Below are 21,144 nucleotides of genomic sequence, written 5' to 3'. Positions count from 1 at the left end.
TGCTGTAGTGTGTGTGTGTGTTGTAGTGTTGTGTGTTGTAGTGTTGTGTGTTGTAGTGTTGTGTGTTGTAGTGTTGTGTGTTGTAGTGTTGTGTGTTGTAGTGTTGTGTGTTGTAGTGTTGTGTGTTGTAGTGTTGTAGTGTTGTAGTGTTGTGTGTTGTAGTGTTGTGTGTTGTAGTGTTGTAGTGTTGTAGTGTTGTGTGTTGTAGTGTTGTGTGTTGTAGTGTTGTGTGTTGTAGTGTTGTAGTGTTGTAGTGTTGTGTGTTGTAGTGTTGTGTGTTGTAGTGTTGTAGTGTTGTAGTGTTGTGTGTTGTAGTGTTGTGTGTTGTAGTGTTGTGTGTTGTGTGTTGTGTGTTGTAGTGTTGTGTGTTGTAGTGTTGTGTGTTGTAGTGTTGTGTGTTGTAGTGTTGTGTGTTGTAGTGTTGTGTGTTGTAGTGTTGTAGTGTTGTAGTGTTGTAGTGTTGTAGTGTTGTGTGTTGTAGTGTTGTAGTGTTGTAGTGTTGTAGTGTTGTAGTGTTGTGTGTTGTAGTGTTGTGTGCTGTAGTGTTGTGTGTTGTAGTGTTGTAGTGTTGTAGTGTTGTAGTGTTGTGTGTTGTTGTGTGTTGTAGTGTTGTGTGCTGTAGTGTTGTGTGTTGTAGTGTTGTGTGCTGTAGTGTTGTGTGTTGTAGTGTTGTGTGTTGTAGTGTTGTGTGCTGTAGTGTTGTAGTGTTGTGTGTTGTAGCGTTGTGTGTTGTAGTGTTGTGTGTTGTGTGTTGTAGTGTTGTAGTGTAGTGTGTTGTAGCGTTGTGTGCTGTAGTGTTGTGTGTTGTAGTGTTGTGTGTTGTAGTGTTGTGTGTTGTAGTGTTGTGTGTTGTAGTGTTGTGTGTTGTAGTGTTGTGTGTTGTAGTGTTGTGTGTTGTAGTGTTGTGTGTTGTAGTGTTGTGTGCTGTAGTGTTGTGTGTTGTAGTGTTGTGTGCTGTAGTGTTGTGTGTTGTAGTGTTGTGTGTTGTAGTGTTGTAGTGTTGTGTGTTGTAGTGTTGTGTGTTGTGTGTTGTAGTGTTGTGTGCTGTAGTGTTGTGTGTTGTAGTGTTGTGTGTTGTAGTGTTGTAGTGTTGTGTGTTGTAGTGTTGTAGTGTTGTGTGTTGTAGTGTTGTAGTGTTGTAGTGTTGTGTGTTGTAGTGTTGTAGTGTTGTGTGCTGTAGTGTTGTGTGTTGTAGTGTTGTGTGCTGTAGTGTTGTGTGTTGTAGTGTTGTGTGTTGTAGTGTTGTGTGTTGTAGTGTTGTGTGTTGTAGTGTTGTGTGCTGTAGCGCCCTGGTCACAAGTAGTGTGCACTATATAGGGAATAGGGCCCTGGTCACAAGTAGTGTGCACTATATAGGGAATAGGGCCCTGGTCACAAGTAGTGTGCACTATATTGGGAATAGGGCCCTGGTCACAAGTAGTGTGCATCCTATTCCCTATGGGCCCTAGTCACAAGTAGTGTGCACCCTATTCCCTATGGGCCCTGGTCACAAGTAGTGTGCACCCTATTCCCTATGGGCCCTGGTCACAAGTAGTGTGCACCCTATTCCCTATGGGCCCTGGTCACAAGTAGTGTGCACCCTATTCCCTATGGGCCCTGGTCACAAGTAGTGTGCTCCCTATCCCCTATGGGCTCTGGTCACAAGTAGTGTGCACCCTATTCCCTATGGGCCCTGGTCACAAGTAGTGTGCACCCTATTCCCTATGGGCCCTGGTCACAAGTAGTGTGCACCCTATTCCCTATGGGCCCTGGTCACAAGTAGTGTACACTAGAGTGCCATTTGGGATGTTTGCTACATGAACATCTGGCCGGGGTCATGAGAACACAGTGACATGTCGACTCATTTCAGATAAACTCTGTTACATAGTCTAGATTGTTTTTTGTTTTCGTTGCAAAATACCAGGTGGCCCATGGGTCTGACAGACAGACTCTATTGGACAGACATGCCTGTATAAGGAGAAAAAGCAACCATGTACGTTATCTGTCCTGGAATGGCTATCTGTTAGCAGATAGACAGATGACATATTATGTTAAGTGGTTGAAAGGCTGGGGCTGTGTGTGTGTGTGTGTGTGTGTGTGTGTGCGTGTGTCTCAAAGTGTTTATACGGGAGTTAATTAATTTGTCTCTGGAGACAGCCTGGGAAGAGAGCGGGTAGAGCATAGCAGAGGACAGAGGCTCGTCAACATGGGTTACACTGCTTTCACGTAGGAATATACGGAATAGCCACAGGAAGTAGTTCGGGGGGTGGGGGTGCTGGCGCTGCGGACAGCTAAATCGGGTAATAGAGGACTATTAAAGGCCCAGTCTACTACTTTTGTGAAGAAAAAAAAACGTGTTATATAACCTCCTTACAAGAGGGTACGTAGTACGGCCCAGTACAGCCCGTAGTGGTAGTGCTGTCACCACTACCACTACGTATCTACAATACATTATAACACCACTACTCTACCACTACATATCTACAATACAATACATTATAACACCACTACTCTACCACTACATATCTACAATACATTATAACACCACTACTCTACCACTACATATCTACAATACATTATAACACCACTACTCTACCACTACATATCTACAATACATTATTACACCACTACTCTACCACTACATATCTACAATACAATACATTATTACACCACTACTCTACCACTATATATCTACAATACAATACATTACACCACTACTCTACCACTACATATCTACAATACAATACATTATTACACCACTACTCTACCACTATATATCTACAATACAATACATTACACCACTACTCTACCACTACATATCTACAATACAATACATTATTACACCACTACTCTACCACTACATATCTACAATACAATACATTATTACACCACTACTCTACCACTACATATCTATAATACAATACATTATAACACCACTATATATCTACAATACAACACATTATTACACCACTACTCTACCACTACATATCTACAATACAATACATTATAACACCACTATATATCTACAATACAATACATTATAACACCACTATATATCTACAATACAATATATTATAACACCACTACTCTACCACTACATATCTACAATACAATACATTATAACACCACTATATATCTACAATACAATATATTATAACACCACTACTCTACCACTACATATCTACAATACATTATAACACCACTACTCTACCACTACATATCTACAATACAATACATTATTACACCACTACTCTACCACTACATATCTACAATACAACACATTATTACACCACTACTCTACCACTATATATCTACAATACAATACATTATAACACCACTATATATCTACAATACAATATATTATAACACCACTACTCTACCACTACATATCTACAATACATTATAACACCACTACTCTACCACTACATATCTACAATACATTATTACACCACTACTCTACCACTACATATCTACAATACATTATTACACCACTACTCTACCACTACATATCTACAATACAATACATTATAACACCACTACTCTACCACTACATATCTACAATACAACACATTATTACACCACTACTCTACCACTACATATCTACAATACAACACATTATTACACCACTACTCTACCACTATATATCTACAATACAATACATTATTACACCACTACTCTACCACTACATATCTACAATACAATACATTATTACACCACTACTCTACCACTACATATCTACAATACAACACATTATAACACCACTACTCTACCACTACATATCTACAATACATTATTACACCACTACTCTACCACTACATATCTACAATACAACACATTATAACACCACTACTCTACCACTACATATCTACAATACAACACATTATAACACCACTACATATCTGTTTAGTGAGTTTGCCAGATCAGAGGCAAGTACTTCTGGGTGTCAGGGAAAATGTATGGAGTAAAAAATAAATTATTTTCTTTAGGAATGTAGTGAAGTCAAAGTTGTCATGAATATAAATAGTAAAGTACAGATACACGCCAAAAAACGACTTAAGTAGTACTTTAAAGTATTTTTTTTTTAAGTATTTTTTACTTAAGTACTTTATATATATTATATATATTAGACCGAACTGTGCTGGTGAAGAGTAGACAGAGCTATGACATACTGTTTGATGGTGTAATGTTTTTTGGTCCACCTGACCAAATTCACATAGAAATGTGAGTTATAGATCTGTCATACTCATTGAAAGCAAGTCTAAGAAGCGGTAGATCTGTTCTGTGTGCGCTATTTCTATGCTTCCCCTTCTTAAGTTTAGTTTTTACGTCTTTTACTTTAGTTTTTTGTACACCAGCTTCAAAACAGCTACAAATACAACGTTTTTTGGTCAATAGACGAGATATTTCACAGCCGTTTTAGATTTGTACAAATGATTCTCTACATTCTACATTGCTGCTTTTCTCACACAAATTGAAATTAAGGCGAAATGTGAACTGAAATTCTAGGATCCAGAAAATGGCGATGCAATGTCTGCATAGTGCCCCATTGAGTAATGACAGCACATCGGGGTTTTACGGTGTAGAACGTGTGTCACGCCCTGGTCGAAGTATTTTGTGTTTATCTTCATTTATTTGGTCAGGCCATGGGGTTTTTTGTATGTGGTGTGTTGGTATTGGGATTGTAGCTTAGTGGGGTGTTCTAGTTAAGTTTATGGCTGTCTGAAGTGGTTCTCAATCAGAGGCAGGTGTTTATCGTTGTCTCTGATTGGGAACCATATTTAGGCAGCCATATTCTTTGAGTGTTTTGTGGGTGATTGTCCTTAGTGTCTTGATGTCCTTATTCTGTGTTAGTTTACACTAGTATTAGGCTGTTTCGGTTTTCGTCACGTTTATTGTTTTGTATTTAGAGTTCGTGTTTACGTTTGTTCATTAAACATGGATCGCAATCTACATTATGGTCCGACTCTCCTTCCTACCGTTACAACGTGTGATCACCATGTGTTCTAGTTAAGTCTATGGCTGCAGGGAGTGGTTTGCTTGTTCCATGTGTTCTAGTTAAGTCTATGGCTGCAGGGAGTGGTTTGCTTGTTCCATGTGTTCTAGTTAAGTCTATGGCTGCAGGGAGTGGTTTGCTTGTTCCATGTGTTCTAGTTAAGTCTATGGCTGCAGGGAGTGGTTTGCTTGTTCCATGTGTTCTAGTTAAGTCTATGGCTGCAGGGAGTGGTTTGCTTGTTCCATGTGTTCAAGCCTAAACAAATACCATTTTTTTTGTTTCCCCCCCCAAGACAGAAAAAAAACAACCTTGTTTAGACAAAACCCTACACAAACTAAAACACACCAAAGATGTTATCCAGATTCCAGCACAGGGCTTGCTGTCACAGAGAAGACGGTGTGCTGTGCTTGTGTCTGTCTGTGTGTCTCTAAGTTAAAAAAAAAAAAAAAAAACATTTATCACATTCACTTAATTACATGGCTCTAGGGCTGAAGACTGTAAACATTACACAATCAAACAGTATGTCATAGCTCTGTCTACTCTTCACCAGCACAGTTCGGTCTAATGAGGTGCCCTATGGCTACCTCTGATGAGTGGATAGTTCATGCAGGGCATAATACTCAGGTAATAACATACTCTGTGACCAGTAGCTGCATAGAGGAACATTGGTTCAAAGGTCAGGGGTTACTTCCTGAATGGACCCCAAGCTTTGCTTTGTTTGTTTGTTGTTTTTACCACCAGGCTGACTTTGACATCATGTTGTGTGTGTGTGTGTGTGTGTGTGTGTGTGTGTGTGTGTGTGTGTGTGTGTGTGTGTGTGTGTGTGTGTGTGTGTGTGTGTGTGTGTGTGTGCGCGCGCATCACTGTGAGAGGTTGATCTGACCTGACCACAACAACACACAGCTCTATACCAACCACACTGTGACTCAGCAGGCTGACTATAACAACACACAGCTCTATACCAACCACACTGTGACTCAGTAGGCTGACTATAACAACACACAGCTCTATACCAACCACACTGACTCAGCAGGCTGACTATAACAACACACAGCTCTATACCAACCACACTGTGACTCAGCAGGCTGACTATAACAACACACAGCTCTATACCAACCACACTGTGACTCAGCAGGCTGACTATAACAACACACAGCTCTATACCAACCACACTGTGACTCAGCAGGCTGACTATAACAACACACAGCTCTATACCAACCACACTGTGACTCAGCAGGCTGACTATAACAACACACAGCTCTATACCAACCACACTGTGACTCAGCAGGCTGACTATAACAACACACAGCTCTATACCAACCACACTGTGACTCAGCAGGCTGACTATAACAACACACAGCTCTATACCAACCACACTGTGACTCAGCAGGCTGACTATAACAACACACGGCTCTATACCAACCACACTGAGACTCAGCAGCCTGACTCTAACAACACACGGCTCTATACCAACCACACTGTGACTCAGCAGGCTGACTATAACAACACACAGCTCTATACCAACCACACTGTGACTCAGCAGGCTGACTATAACAACACACGGCTCTATACCAACCACACTGACTCAGCAGGCTGACTATAACAACACACAGCTCTATACCAACCACACTGTGACTCAGCAGGCTGACTATAACAACACACAGCTCTATACCAACCACACTGTGACTCAGCAGGCTGGCTATAACAACACACAGCTCTATACCAACCACACTGTGACTCAGCAGGCTGACTATAACAACACACGGCTCTATACCAACCACACTGAGACTCAGCAGCCTGACTCTAACAACACACGGCTCTATACCAACCACACTGTGACTCAGCAGGCTGACTATAACAACACACAGCTCTATACCAACCACACTGTGACTCAGCAGGCTGACTATAACAACACACAGCTCTATACCAACCACACTGTGACTCAGCAGGCTGACTATAACAACACACGGCTCTATACCAACCACACTGAGACTCAGCAGCCTGACTCTAACAACACACGGCTCTATACCAACCACACTGTGACTCAGCAGGCTGACTATAACAACACACAGCTCTATACCAACCACACTGTGACTCAGCAGGCTGACTATAACAACACACGGCTCTATACCAACCACACTGACTCAGCAGGCTGACTATAACAACACACAGCTCTATACCAACCACACTGTGACTCAGCAGGCTGACTATAACAACACACAGCTCTATACCAACCACACTGTGACTCAGCAGGCTGACTATAACAACACACAGCTCTATACCAACCACACTGTGACTCAGCAGGCTGACTATAACAACACACGGCTCTATACCAACCACACTGAGACTCAGCAGCCTGACTCTAACAACACACGGCTCTATACCAACCACACTGTGACTCAGCAGGCTGACTATAACAACACACAGCTCTATCCCAACCACACTGTGACTCAGCAGGCTGACTATAGCAACACACAGCTCTATACCAACCACACTGACTCAGTAGGCTGACTATAACACACAGCTCTATCCCAACCACACTGTGACTCAGCAGGCTGACTATAACAACACACAGCTCTATACCAACCACACTGTGACTCAGCAGGCTGACTATAACAACACACAGCTCTATACCAACCACACTGTGACTCAGCAGGATGACTATAACAAACGGCTCTATACCAACCACACTGAGACTCAGCAGCCTGACTCTAACAACACACAGGCTCTATACCAACCACACTGTGACTTAGCAGGCTGACTATAACACACAGGCTCTATACCAACCACACTGTGACTCCGCAGGATGACTATCACAACACACGGCTCTATAACAACCACACTGTGACTCAGCAGGCTGACTATAACAACACACAGGCTCTATACCAACCACACTGTGACTCAGCAGGATGACTATAACACACAGCTCTATACCAACCACACTGTGACTCAGCAGGCTGACTATAACAACACACAGCTCTATATCAACCACACTGACTCAGCAGGCTGACTATAACAACACACGGCTCTATACCAACCACACTGTGACTCAGCAGGCTGACTATAACAACACACGGCTCTATACCAACCACACTGTGACTCAGCAGGCTGACTCTAACAACACACAGCTCTATACCAACCACACTGAGACTCAGCAGGCTGACTCTAACAACACACAGCTCTATACCAACCACACTGACTCAGCAGGCTGACTATAACAACACACAGCTCTATACCAACCACACTGACTCAGCAGGCTGACTATAACAACACACAGCTCTATACCAACCACACTGAGACTCAGCAGGCTGACTATAACAACACACAGCTCTATACCAACCACACTGAGACTCAGCAGCCTGACTATAACAACACACGGCTCTATACCAACCACACTGTGACTCAGCAGGCTGACTATAACAACACACGGCTCTATACCAACCACACTGTGACTCAGCAGGCTGACTATAACAACACACAGGCTCTATATATGGGTTCCGTCATGGTTTCAATAAAGGATTTCCGTGACTGACTGATGTCTTCTTGATTCCCTCTCCCTGTCCTACACACACACACAATACTGCACTGTCGGAGCCAGGAACACAAGCAATACGCTACACCCGCAATAACGTCTGCTAAACATGTGATTTTATACCCACACAGGAAATCACAAAGGCTGGGCACAGAGTGATAATCAAACAACTCAACACATGGATGTACTGTACACACCCATGTACACACACACACACACACCAGGATTTCCATTAGTTGCTGGCTTTGGGACAAAAAAAGAAGAATTAGAAGCTGATAAATAAAACTATTACTGTTAAAACAGCCTCCACTCTTCTGGGAAGGCTTTCCACTAGATGTTGGAACATTGCTGCTATAACAGCCTCCACTCTTCTGGGAAGGCTTTCCACTAGATGTTGGAAAATTGCTGCTATAACAGCCTCCACTCTTCTGGGAAGGCTTTCCACTAGATGTAGGAACATTGCTGCTATAACAGCCTCCACTCTTCTGGGAAGGCTTTCCACTAGATGTAGGAACATTCCTGCTATACCAGCCTCCACTCTTCTGGGAAGGCTTTCCACTAGGTGTTGGAACATTGCTTCAGGGGGGACTTGCTTCTATTCAGCTACAAGATCATTAGTGAGGTCGGGCACTGATGTTGGGCGATTAGTCCTGGCGCGCAGTCAGCGTTCCAATTCATCCCAATGGTGTTCAGTGGAGTTGAGGTCAGGGCTCTGTGCAGGCCAGTCAAGTTCTTCCACACTCGATCTCAACAAACTATTTCTGTATGGACCTCTCTTTGTGCACGGGGGCATTGTCATGCTGAAACAGGAAACGGCCTTCCCCAAACTGTTTCCCCAAAGTTGGAAGCACAGAATCGTCTAGAATATCATTGTGTGCTTTAGCTTTAATTTCGTGGAACTAAGGGGCCCGAACCATGAAAAACAGCCCCAGACCATTCCCACACAAATAACTTCCAGGTTACTACCTCATGAAGCTGGTTGAGAGAATGCCAAGACTATGCAAAGCTGTCATCAAAGCAAAGGGTGGCTGCTTTGAAGAATCTCAAATATAAAATATTATTTTGATTTGTTTAACACTTTTTTTTGGTTACTACATGATTCCATATGTGTTTATTTCATAGTTTGATGTCTTCACTGTTATTCTACAATGTAGAAAATAGTTTTAAAAAGTAAAGAAAAACCCTTGAATGAGTCGGCGTGTCCAAACTTTAGACTGGTACTGTACATACAGTGTATCTTGTCTATCACACGAACAACTTTAGACTACATACAGTGTATCTTATTTATCCAACTCAACTATCACACGAACAACAGGTTACACGCTCGTCACCCACGACTTGTAAGCTGGAAAGCAGCATGCATTTAGAAAACAGACTTAATTGTTTGAAACCGGTTTTATTTCATATGAGACACGTCTTACCTTACTTCAAAGTAAAGTAAAAACTATTGGCAAAATTCAACCATGGAAACAATTTTTTTTTATAAAGACTTCATAGGCGGGAGAGCGTGAGTTTCAAGTTTGGGGAAGCTTACAAACTATACAGTTTATACTGTTCTGCATAGAAGTTATGATTTTCATGTGCAAATTTTCAAGCCAATACCGCAGCTATCATGACACAACAAAGGGCAGGCAGAGTCAGGCAGGTGGGAAAGTCAGCAGGGGTCAAAAGGAGAATAGAAAAGGAGTACGGGGAAAACACATTGGGTTAACTTGACTAACATACAAGATGAACTGCCACAGAGAGACAGGAAACACAGGGATAAATACACTGGTACAGAGAGACAGGAAACACAGGGATAAATACACTGGTACAGAGAGACAGGAAACACAGGGATAAATACACTGGTACAGAGAGACAGGAAACACAGGGATAAATACACTGGTACAGAGAAACAGGAAACACAGGGATAAATACACTGGCACAGAGAGACAGGAAACACAGGGATAAATACACTGGTACAGAGAGACAGGAAACACAGGGATAAATACACTGGCACAGAGAGACAGGAAACACAGGGATAAATACACTGGGACAGAGAGACAGGAAACACAGGGATAAATACACTGGCACAGAGAGACAGGAAACACAGGGATAAATACACTGGGACAGAGAGACAGGAAACACAGGGATAAATACACTGGCACAGAGACAGGAAACACAGGGATAAATACACTGGTACAGAGAGACAGGAAACACAGGGATAAATACACTGGCACAGAGAGACAGGAAACACAGGGATAAACACACAGGGGAAAATAAGCGACACCTGGAAGGGGGTGGAGACAATAACGAGGATAGGTGAAACAGATCAGGGGGTGACAGCAGCAAGCCTTTAACTTCCATTTCTCTTTCACTCCGACGACTGGTGATTGTCGAGGGGGAGATTGTTGGAAAGATTTTTCAAATAGCTTACTGTCAGGAACTATATTTTAAATTATTATAATTTGTAATGGATCTTTTTTTTCAATTTAAAAAAAAAAACTTTTCTCCATTTCTGGGCAGCATGCTCAGGTGTGCGTGCTCCCCCAACATTATCAGGACACAAAGAGACCAGACACATGCTCCCCCAACATTATCAGGACAGAGAGACCAGACACATGCTCCCCCAACATTATCAGGACAGAGAGACCAGACACATGCTCCCCCAACATTATCAGGACAGAGAGACCAGACACATGCTCCCCCAACATTATCAGGACAGAGAGACCAGACACATGCTCCCCCAACATTATCAGGACAGAGAGACCAGACACATGCTCCCCCAACATTATCAGGACAGAGAGACCAGACACATGCTCCCCCAACATTATCAGGACAGAGAGACCAGACACATGCTCCATCAACATTATCAGGACAGAGAGACCAGACACATGCTCCAACAACATTATCAGGACAGAGAGACCAGACACATGCACCCTCAACATTATCAGGACAGAGAGACCAGACACATGCTCCCCCAACATTATCAGGACAGAGAGACCAGACACATGCTCATTGCTCACATTGACAAATCTCATTAATTATGGTTATGAAATAAACCAAACTACTTTCTCACAAGTGAAGCAGGTTGTGAACTTTCAAAGTCCCCCCATATATATGGGGGAAACAATCTTCCCAGCTCTGCAGATTCTGCTGTGAGGAGTCATTATCTCTTAACACCCTCCATTTTGGATTTCTATTTGACATTTATATTTCAACTGTGCTGTGATGCTGTGCTGTGATGCTGTGCTGTGATGCTGTGCTGTGCTGTGATGCTGTGCTGTGCTGTGATGCTGTGCTGTGATGCTGTGCTGTGATGCTGTGCTGTGATGCTGTGCTGTGTTGTGATGCTGTGCTGTGCTGTGATGCTGTGCTGTGATGCTGTGCTGTGTGCTGTGATGCTGTGCTGTGCTGTGATGCTGTGCTGTGATGCTGATGCTGTGCTGTGATGTGATGCTGTGCTGTGCTGTGATGCTTCACAGAAGTACTGAGCCTTTCTATTCTCATAGCTTCTACAGATTGTAAATTAAAGATAAACACTTCTGCTAAAATAATTATTATGTTATTGATTGATTGACTATTGCTTTAGTCAAATCACCCAGTAGTTCTATGTGAAGAGTTAGATCCAGGTCAAATGTTGCAATTCTTCAGCCATTCCTGGACCTGTGACCAAAAACGAGCTACATATGGACAATACCAAAATAAATGGTCTAATGACTCTGCCTCCTCACAGCAGAATCTGCAGAGCTGGAAAGATTGTATCCTCCTTATATATATAACATCCTATTGGTTGCTAGAATTTTGTATAATTAAAATGAAAAATGTGAAGTTTTGAATCCGGTGTTGTTTTGCGTGTGGATTCATAAACCATGTGCCATGGAATCAGTACATCCTAAATCTCTTCCCAACTATTTTACCATTTATTTGGCAACAGCTGTCAATATTATGTTCTTTATTATGTTCTTTAACGATTATTTATCTGTCAATATTTGAATAAATAAATGAAATTGTTAAATGTTTTTATTTATCCTAATTTTCTTTAACCATTTATGTTCTTTAACGACGACAGACAATCTTCTTACTTTTCCCCCCGCTTCCACACGCCTCTTCCACACGCCTCTTCCACACGCCTCTTCCACACGCCTCTTCCACACGCCTCTTCTACACGCCTCTTCTACACGCCTCTTCCACACGCCTCTTCTACACGCCTCTTCTACACGCCTCTTCCACACGCCTCTTCCACACGCCTCTTCTACACGCCTCTTCTACACGCCTCTTCTACACGCCTCTTCCACACGCCTCTTCTACACGCCTCTTACACACGCCTCTTCTACACGCCTCTTCTACACGCCGCTTCTACACGCCTCTTCTACACGCCTCTTCCACACGCCTCTTCCACACGCCTCTTCCACACGCCTCTTCCACACGCCTCTTCCACACGCTCTTCCACACGCCTCTTCCACACGCCGCTTCCACACGCCTCTTCCACACGCCTCTTCCACACGCCGCTTCCACACGCCTCTTCCACACGCCTCTTCCACACGCCGCTTCCACACGCCTCTTCCACACGCCTCTTCCACACGCCTCTTCCACACGCCTCTTCCACACGCTTCCACACGCCTCTTCCACACGCCTCTTCCACACGCCTCTTTCACACGCCTCTTCCACACGCCTCTTCCACACGCCTCTTCCACACGCCTCTTCCACACGCCTCTTCCACACGCCGCTTCCACACGCCTCTTCCACACGCCTCTTCCACACGCCTCTTCCACACGCCTCTTCCACACGCCTCTTCCACACGCCTCTTCCACACGCCTCTTCCACACGCCTCTTCCACACGCCTCTTCCACACGCCGCTTCCACACGCCTCTTCCACACGCCTCTTCCACACGCCTCTTCCACACGCCGCTTCCACACGCCTCTTCCACACGCCGCTTCCACACGCCTCTTCCACACGCCTCTTCCACACGCCTCTTCCACACGCCTCTTCCACACGCCTCTTCCACACGCCTCTTCCACACGCCTCTTCCACACGCCGCTTCCACACGCCTCTTCCACACGCCGCTTCCACACGCCTCTTCCACACGCCTCTTCCACACGCCTCTTCCACACGCCTCTTCCACACGCCTCTTCCACACGCCGCTTCCACACGCCGCTTCCACACGCCTCTTCCACACGCCGCTTCCACACGCCGCTTCCACACGCCTCTTCCACACGCCTCTTCCACACGCCGCTTCCACACGCCTCTTCCACACGCCTCTTCCACACGCCTCTTCCACACTCCTCTTCCACGCGCCTCTTCCACGCGCCTCTTCCACACGCCTCTTCCACACGCTGCTTCCACGCGCCTCTTCCACGCGCCTCTTCCACACGCCTCTTCCATGAACACACTCCTGGCTCCATTCGGACAACTGACTGGAGGAAGAAGCTCATGAACTGCGGCTGCAACAGACGTGACGATCTGTTAAAGAAGTAGCGGTCCTTGTACCTATCTGTTATCAGTATCGGGTATTATATTGGATATCGGTATCGGGTTCTATTGGACCCACCACTATGTCATCTATCTCCTGTTCTATTGGACCCACCACTATGTCATCTCTCTCCTGTTCTATTAGATCCACCACTATGTCATCTCTCTCCTGTTCTATTGGACCCACCACTATGTCATCTCTCTCCTGTTCTATTGGACCCACCACTATGTCATCTCTCTCCTGTTCTATTGGACCCACCACTATGTCATCTCTCTCCTGTTCTATTGGATCCACCACTATGTCATCTCTCTCCTGTTCTATAGGACCCACCACTATGTCATCTCTCTCCTGTTCTATTGGACCCACCACTATGTCATCTCTCTCCTGTTCTATTAGATCCACCACTATGTCATCTCTCGCCTGTTCTATTGGACCCATCACTATGTCATCTCTCTCCTGTTCTATTGGACCCACCACTATGTCATCTCTCTCCTGTTCTATTGGACCCACCACTATGTCATCTCTCTCCTGTTCTATTGGACCCACCACTATGTCATCTCTCTCCTGTTCTATTGGACCCACCACTATGTCATCTCTCTCCTGTTCTATTGGATCCACCACTATGTCATCTCTCTCCTGTTCTATAGGACCCACCACTATGTCATCTCTCTCCTGTTCTATAGGACCCACCACTATGTCATCTCTCTCCTGTTCTATAGGACCCACCACTATGTCATCTCTCTCCTGTTCTATTGGACCCACCACTATGTCATCTCTCTCCTGTTCTATTAGACCCACCACTATGTCATCTCTCTCCTGTTCTATTAGACCCACCACTATGTCATCTCTCTCCTGTTCTATTGGACCCACCACTATGTCATCTCTCTCATGTTCTATTGGACCCACCACTATGTCATCTCTCTCCTGTTCTATTGGACCCACCACTATGTCATCTCTCTCCTGTTCTATTGGACCCACCACTATGTCATCTCTCTCCTGTTCTATTGGACCCACCACTATGTCATCTCTCTCCTGTTCTATATGACCCACCACTATGTCATCTCTCTCCTGTTCTATATGACCCACCACTATGTCATCTCTCTCCTGTTCTATTGGACCCCCCACTATGTCATCTCTCTCCTGTTCTATTGGACCCCCCACTATGTCATCTCTCTCCTGTTCTATATGACCCACCACTATGTCATCTCTCTCCTGTTCTATTGGACCCACCACTATGTCATCTCTCTCCTGTTCTATTGGACCCACCACTATGTCATCTCTCTCCTGTTCTATTGGACCCACCACTATGTCATCTCTCTCCTGTTCTATTGGACCCACCATTGTGTCATCTCTCTCCTGTTCTATTGGACTCACGACTGTTGCATCTTTAGATCCCCCTTTAATGGTGTTTCCCCGGGTGTGTTGTTTAGAATGGTGTTTCCCCGGGTGTGCTGTTTAGAATGGTGTTTCCCCAGGTGTGCTGTTTAGAATGGTGTTTCCCCAGGTGTGCTGTTTAGAATGGTGTTGTCTCAGGTGTGTTGTTTAGAATGGTGTTTCCCCGGGTGTGCTGTTTAGAATGGTGTTTCCCCAGGTGTGCTGTTTAGAATGGTGTTGTCCCAGGTGTGCTGTTTAGAATGGTGTTTCCCCAGGTGTGCTGTTTAGAATGGTGTTGTCTCAGGTGTGCTGTTTAGAATGGTGTTGTCTCAGGTGTGCTGTTTAGAATGGTGTTGTCTCAGGTGTGCTGTTTAGAATGGTGTTGTCTCAGGTGTGCTGTTTAGAATGGTGTTTCCCCAGGTGTGCTGTTTAGAATGGTGTTTCCGCAGGTGTGCTGTTTAGAATGGTGTTGTCTCAGGTGTGTTGTTTAGAATGGTGTTTCCCCAGGTGTGTTGTTTAGAATGGTGTTTCCCCAGGTGTGTTGTTTAGAATGGTGTTTTCCCCAGGTGTGCTGTTTAGAATGGTGTTTCCCCAGGTGTGTTGTTTAGAATGGTGTTTCCCCAGGTGTGTTGTTTAGAATGGTGTTTCCCCAGGTGTGTTGTTTAGAATGGTGTTTCCCCAGGTGTGTTGTTTAGAATGGTGTTTCCCCAGGTGTGTTGTTTAGAATGGTGTTTCCCCAGGTGTGTTGTTTAGAATGGTGTTTCCCCAGGTGTGTTGTTTAGAATGGTGTTTCCCCAGGTGTGTTGTTTAGAATGGTGTTTCCCCAGGTGTGTTGTTTAGAATGGTGTTTCCCCAGGTGTGCTGTTTAGAATGGTGTTTTCCAGCTAATTGTATTTTGGCAAATGTTTGAAAAGTTTTATTGGCTGCTTCATTACATGAGTTGCATGTTCAGATACATCACCATAATGTAATGCACCTAATGCATATGGACGATAAATTAAAAATGTCCCTAGTCACGTTCGCCCGGCGCCTCACTTTCCTAACGGAAACCCTTCATACCGTTCCTGTACCATACTGGAGTTATTATAATTATATTACCGGCAGAGCACACAAGGGGCAATATTTCTTTCCTGAAGGTAAACATTTTTCACCCATAAAAAAACAACATTTAGGCAGCAGGGATCTTGATCCAGAAAGGGGGTTGAATATCTCTGCAGTAACCAAGAAGCTTGATGTTGACCACTTAGCTAGTAAGTTAGCGAACCACAATACACAGCTGAAACTCGTACCATTATTTGTTTTATGGTATTGAAAATCATATCGTTGGTATTTGAAACTACCCCGATAGACGGTATATAGGGTAAATGCCCAAGCCTATTGGGAATATTCTGTGGCGCAACACCACAGTTATACTGATAGTTGCCAAGCTGCACAGCGTGTGGTTTGTAAACAAACACAGTTAGTGTGTTTGTGTTTGTGTCTGTGTCTGTGTGTGTGTCTGTGTGTGTGTCTGTGTGTGTCTGTGTGTGTGTCTGTGTGTGTGTCTGTGTGTGTGTGTGTGTGTCTGTGTGTGTCTGTCTGTGTGTCTGTCTGCATGTGTGTGTTTGTGTCTGCGTGTGTGTGTGTGTGTGTGTGTCTGTGTGTGTGTCTGTGTGTGTGTGTGTGTGTATCTGTGTGTGTGTTTGTGTCTGCGTGTGGTTTGTAAACAAACACACAGCCTAGTTAGTGAGCTGCGTCATTAATTAAGGATAACAAAGTGCACAGTAGTCAGAGGCAACTCCTTGTCAAAATATAACAGTACTTCAGATACACTGATTGTGCTTTAAAAAGTACACAACCTATCCTATCTAATGGTGATGCAGTGAGACAAGTCACCTGACAAAACCCCTGGATAGGGCAAAGTTGCCATATTCTAAAATCCCTTATAAACGGTAGACTCCTTGTAAAGTCAACATTTCCACTCCCTAGTCTAATACGTGTGTGTGTGTGTCTGCTGAGTGTGTGTGTGTGTGCGTGCCTGAGTGTGTGTGTGTGTGCGTGTGTGTGTGTGCCTGAGTGTGTGTGTTTGTTTGTGCGTGCCCCAGTGTGTGTGTGCGTGCCTGAGTGTGTGTGTGTGTGTGGTGTGTGTGTGTGTGCCTGAGTGTGTGTGTGTGTGTGTGTGTGTGTGTGCCTGAGTGTGCCTGAGTGTGTGTGTGTGTGTGTGTGTGTGTGTGTGTGTGTGTGTGTGTGTGTGCCTGAGTGTGTGTGCGTGTGTGTGCCTGAGTGTGTGCGCGTGTGTGTGCCTGAGTGTGTGTGTGTGTGTGTGTGTGTGTGTAGGGGGGTTGTTAAACTATTGCTATTCACACAGTACAAGTGGTAACTTGTGGCTCTGTGTTTTAATGAACAGACAATCCACCCTTAGTAGCAGATACAGCAGCCTGTAACAGTAGAGCTTTGGAAAGAAAATGGCCGTTGACTCTGGCTATATTATTTAACTAGTCGTTCAGTTTTTATTGTCATTCTTTCGTTGTTTATTTTTTATATATCCTCCTATGTTTGTGTAGTAAATATTAATGTTTTAAATTTCATTGTTTACGTGTTTTTCTAATTTTTTTAACAGAAATGTTTTCCTGTGAAGCGGCTATACGTTGCATCCATCTGTAATGGACTATAGATATAAAGCTTGATTTGATTTGATGGGATTTTAATGAGGAAGTGATTGACCAATAATACAGCTGTCTTTGTTGTAGTCAATGACTACCAGTATAACCTAATACAGGGCGTCTTTGTTGTAGTCAATAACTACCAGTATAACCTAATACAGGGCGTCTTTGTTGTAGTCAATGACTACAAGTATAACCGAATACAGGGCTTCTTTGTTGTAGTCAATGACTACCAGTATAACCTAATACAGGGCGTCTTTGTTGTAGTCAATGACTACAAAACCTAATACAGGGCTTCTTTGTTGTAGTCAATGACTACAAAACCTAATACAGGGCTTCTTTGTTGTAGTCAATGACTACCAGTATAACCTAATACAGGGCTTCTTTGTTGTAGTCAATGACTACAAAACCTAATAAAGGGCTTCTTTGTTGTAGTCAATGACTACAAGTATAACCTAATACAGGGCTTCTTTGAGAAACTGAAGATAAACATGGCTGCTTCTATTGTGTTATTATCATGTTAACCTACTGCTATTCACACCGGTATAAGTGGTAACTTGTTCCTAAATCTGCTATTCACACCGGTATAAGTGGTAACTTGTTCCTAAATCTGCTATTCACACCGGTATAAGTGGTAACTTGTTCCTAAATCTGCCCCAATCAATAAGCAGCCATTCCAACAGTCACCCTCTGTAGCGGAAATTACAGTTGCGATACTCCTAGTGAGGGAGACTAAGTACACTTTTCCGAGCAAGAAATTAAACTCAGCACTGTATTGCCCAACAAACAGGCGCGTCTTTCAGCATGAACTGTCCTGGCTGGTTGCTTGTTATTAAATAATAGCCTCATAGCAATGTAACGCAACAACAACAAAAAGTTACAATGAGACAAAATGTAGCCAACTGATGTTTGTTGTGTGCTTATTAAAGTGAACGCGTCAAGATACAGTCAGGAAAGAGTTGGAGTGAGGTGCCAAACACACAGACAACAACAGAAACTTGTGCCTCCGGGACATGAATTACACGGTAATTAACTCACCACCGTCCAGATTCAGAAATCGCCGAATTAGAACTCTGGACCGACAGCACTGTGGACGACTTCCGCGGTCGGAGGGGAGTAGGATGGAGACCCGACGGAGAGAGGAGGTTTCCCTGCGATGAAAACGACCCTCCTCGCCTCTCCAGAAATAACTCCGTGGTCCCATCATTGAACGAGTCCGAAGGCAGAACGAGGATGGGCGGGACAGTGATCACCCCGAGTCTCGGTACGGGGCTAACGTTCCCAACTGCCCCACAGCTCACAGACGTCGGTAGGTTACCGAAGTTCCCATAGCTACTACTAGATGCCGTTGACATCCCGGCCACTGTCGTTCCGATATCATCTCCCGGGAACTCGCCGTGTCGATGATGGGGGTCTCGGTTTCCATGGTCTAACGGTTGAACCGGCTGTCCGTCTAGAGAAATGTTACTAAGGAATAAAAGAGCTGCTTGTCTCCTCCGAGAATCTCTACTTTTCCTCCGGTGTTGTTTATGCGGGTTGGTAGTGTTAGTGAACGGAGTGCAGGCGGTAGCCGCCATTCTCCGGTAGAAGTCAACTGTCAGGACGTTCCACCGCGCCAGGACGACTCCTTCACGCCCACTAGGGTTTCCATTGGACAACAGCGAATAATATATATATATATAAAAAAGTATTGCACAAGGTGAAAGCTGATTGGTCTTTATTGCTTTTGTTAGGAAACCGAGCGCAACCGGTCAAAACATTTTGAGACAATTTGAGAAAATGAAAATGGTTTTGAAATGGACGCGAATAATGCACTGCAGCTCGGTAGACAATAGGCTTTTACATTTGACAATACAAGTTATTTTTCTCAATAATTATAATTATTAATAATAATCCTAAAATAATTTGGTAATATCTGTGACAGATACGAGGCAACATCATTATAGGATGATAAAGTGGAGAGATAATTTATCCACACACGCACACACACGCACACGCACGCACGCACACACACACACACACACACACACACACACACACACACACACACACAGGCACACGCACACACAGGCACACGCACACACACACACACACACACACACGCACAGGCACACGCACCCACACACACACACACACACGCACAGGCACACACACACACAGGCACACACATCCCTAATACACCATTTTACACAAAATATGAATACATTCTTTATTGCAAAATGTAATATGAACTTGTATTGAAACCAATCATCAGAAACATGGTGAGAAAACATCCAAACCACCAACATCAGTTGGTCTCTCTGTGTCCCCATTGAACACAGAGCCCAGCCTGCACTGTCTCCGGACCAATTACATGACACCAGGCAGGGAGACGTGGTAGGCACAGGCAAGCCTTGATGATCATAGGCTGTGCAGTCACACAGACAGGAACACACACACACACACACACACACACACACACACACACTGGCTGCAGCCAGGGGACAGAAACTAGGGATTCTGGGAAGGTCAGCAGTGCCACTAGGGAATCTTTGTGTGTGTGGTGTGTGTATGTGTTTTGTGTGTGTGACTCTGTAGTAGTGCACTACTTTAGACCAGGACCAATAGGACTCTGTAGTAGTGCACTACTTTAGACCAGGGCCAATAGGACTCTGTAGTAGTGCACTACTTTAGATCAGGACCAATAGGACTCTGTAGTAGTGCACTACTTTAGACCAGGGCCAATAGGACTCTGTAGTAGTGCACTACTTTAGACCAGGACCAATAGGACTCTGTAGTAGTGCACTACTTTAGACCAGGGCTAATAGGACTCTGTAGTGGTGCGCTACTTTAGACCAAGACCAATAGTACTTTGTAGTAGTGCACTACTTTAGACCAGGGCTAATAGGACTCTGTAGTGGTGCGCTACTTTAGACCAAGACCAATAGTACTTTGTAGTAGTGCACTACTTTAGACCAGGGCTAATAGGACTCTGCAGTAGTGCACTACACACAACAGAACCAGGCAGTGAGTCTCTACCGTCTCAGAACAAATGGCCCCCCATTCCCTACATAGTGCCCTTCTTTTGACCAGAGCCCTATGGCCCCCCATTCCCTACATAGTGCCCTTCTTTTGACCAGAGCCCCATGGCCCCCCATTCCCTACATAGTGCCCTTCTTTTGATCAGAGCCC

The 21,144-nt window shown here is 44.3% G+C and overlaps 1 pseudogene; it reads right to left on the bottom strand.

The window, feature by feature from the left end:
* The window catches only part of LOC135562788 (CDK5 and ABL1 enzyme substrate 2-like), a 126,395-nt pseudogene extending 106,810 nt beyond the window's left edge, over positions 1 to 19,585 (bottom strand).
* Between the last annotated feature and the right edge of the window lie 1,559 nt (positions 19,586 to 21,144).

This window comes from Oncorhynchus nerka, linkage group LG20 (assembly GCF_034236695.1).
Source record: "Oncorhynchus nerka isolate Pitt River linkage group LG20, Oner_Uvic_2.0, whole genome shotgun sequence".
In the NCBI taxonomy this organism is placed as follows: Eukaryota; Metazoa; Chordata; class Actinopteri; order Salmoniformes; family Salmonidae; genus Oncorhynchus; species Oncorhynchus nerka.
Note: the sequence above shows the minus strand (reverse complement) of the source record. Positions and strands in the feature narration are given on the sequence as shown.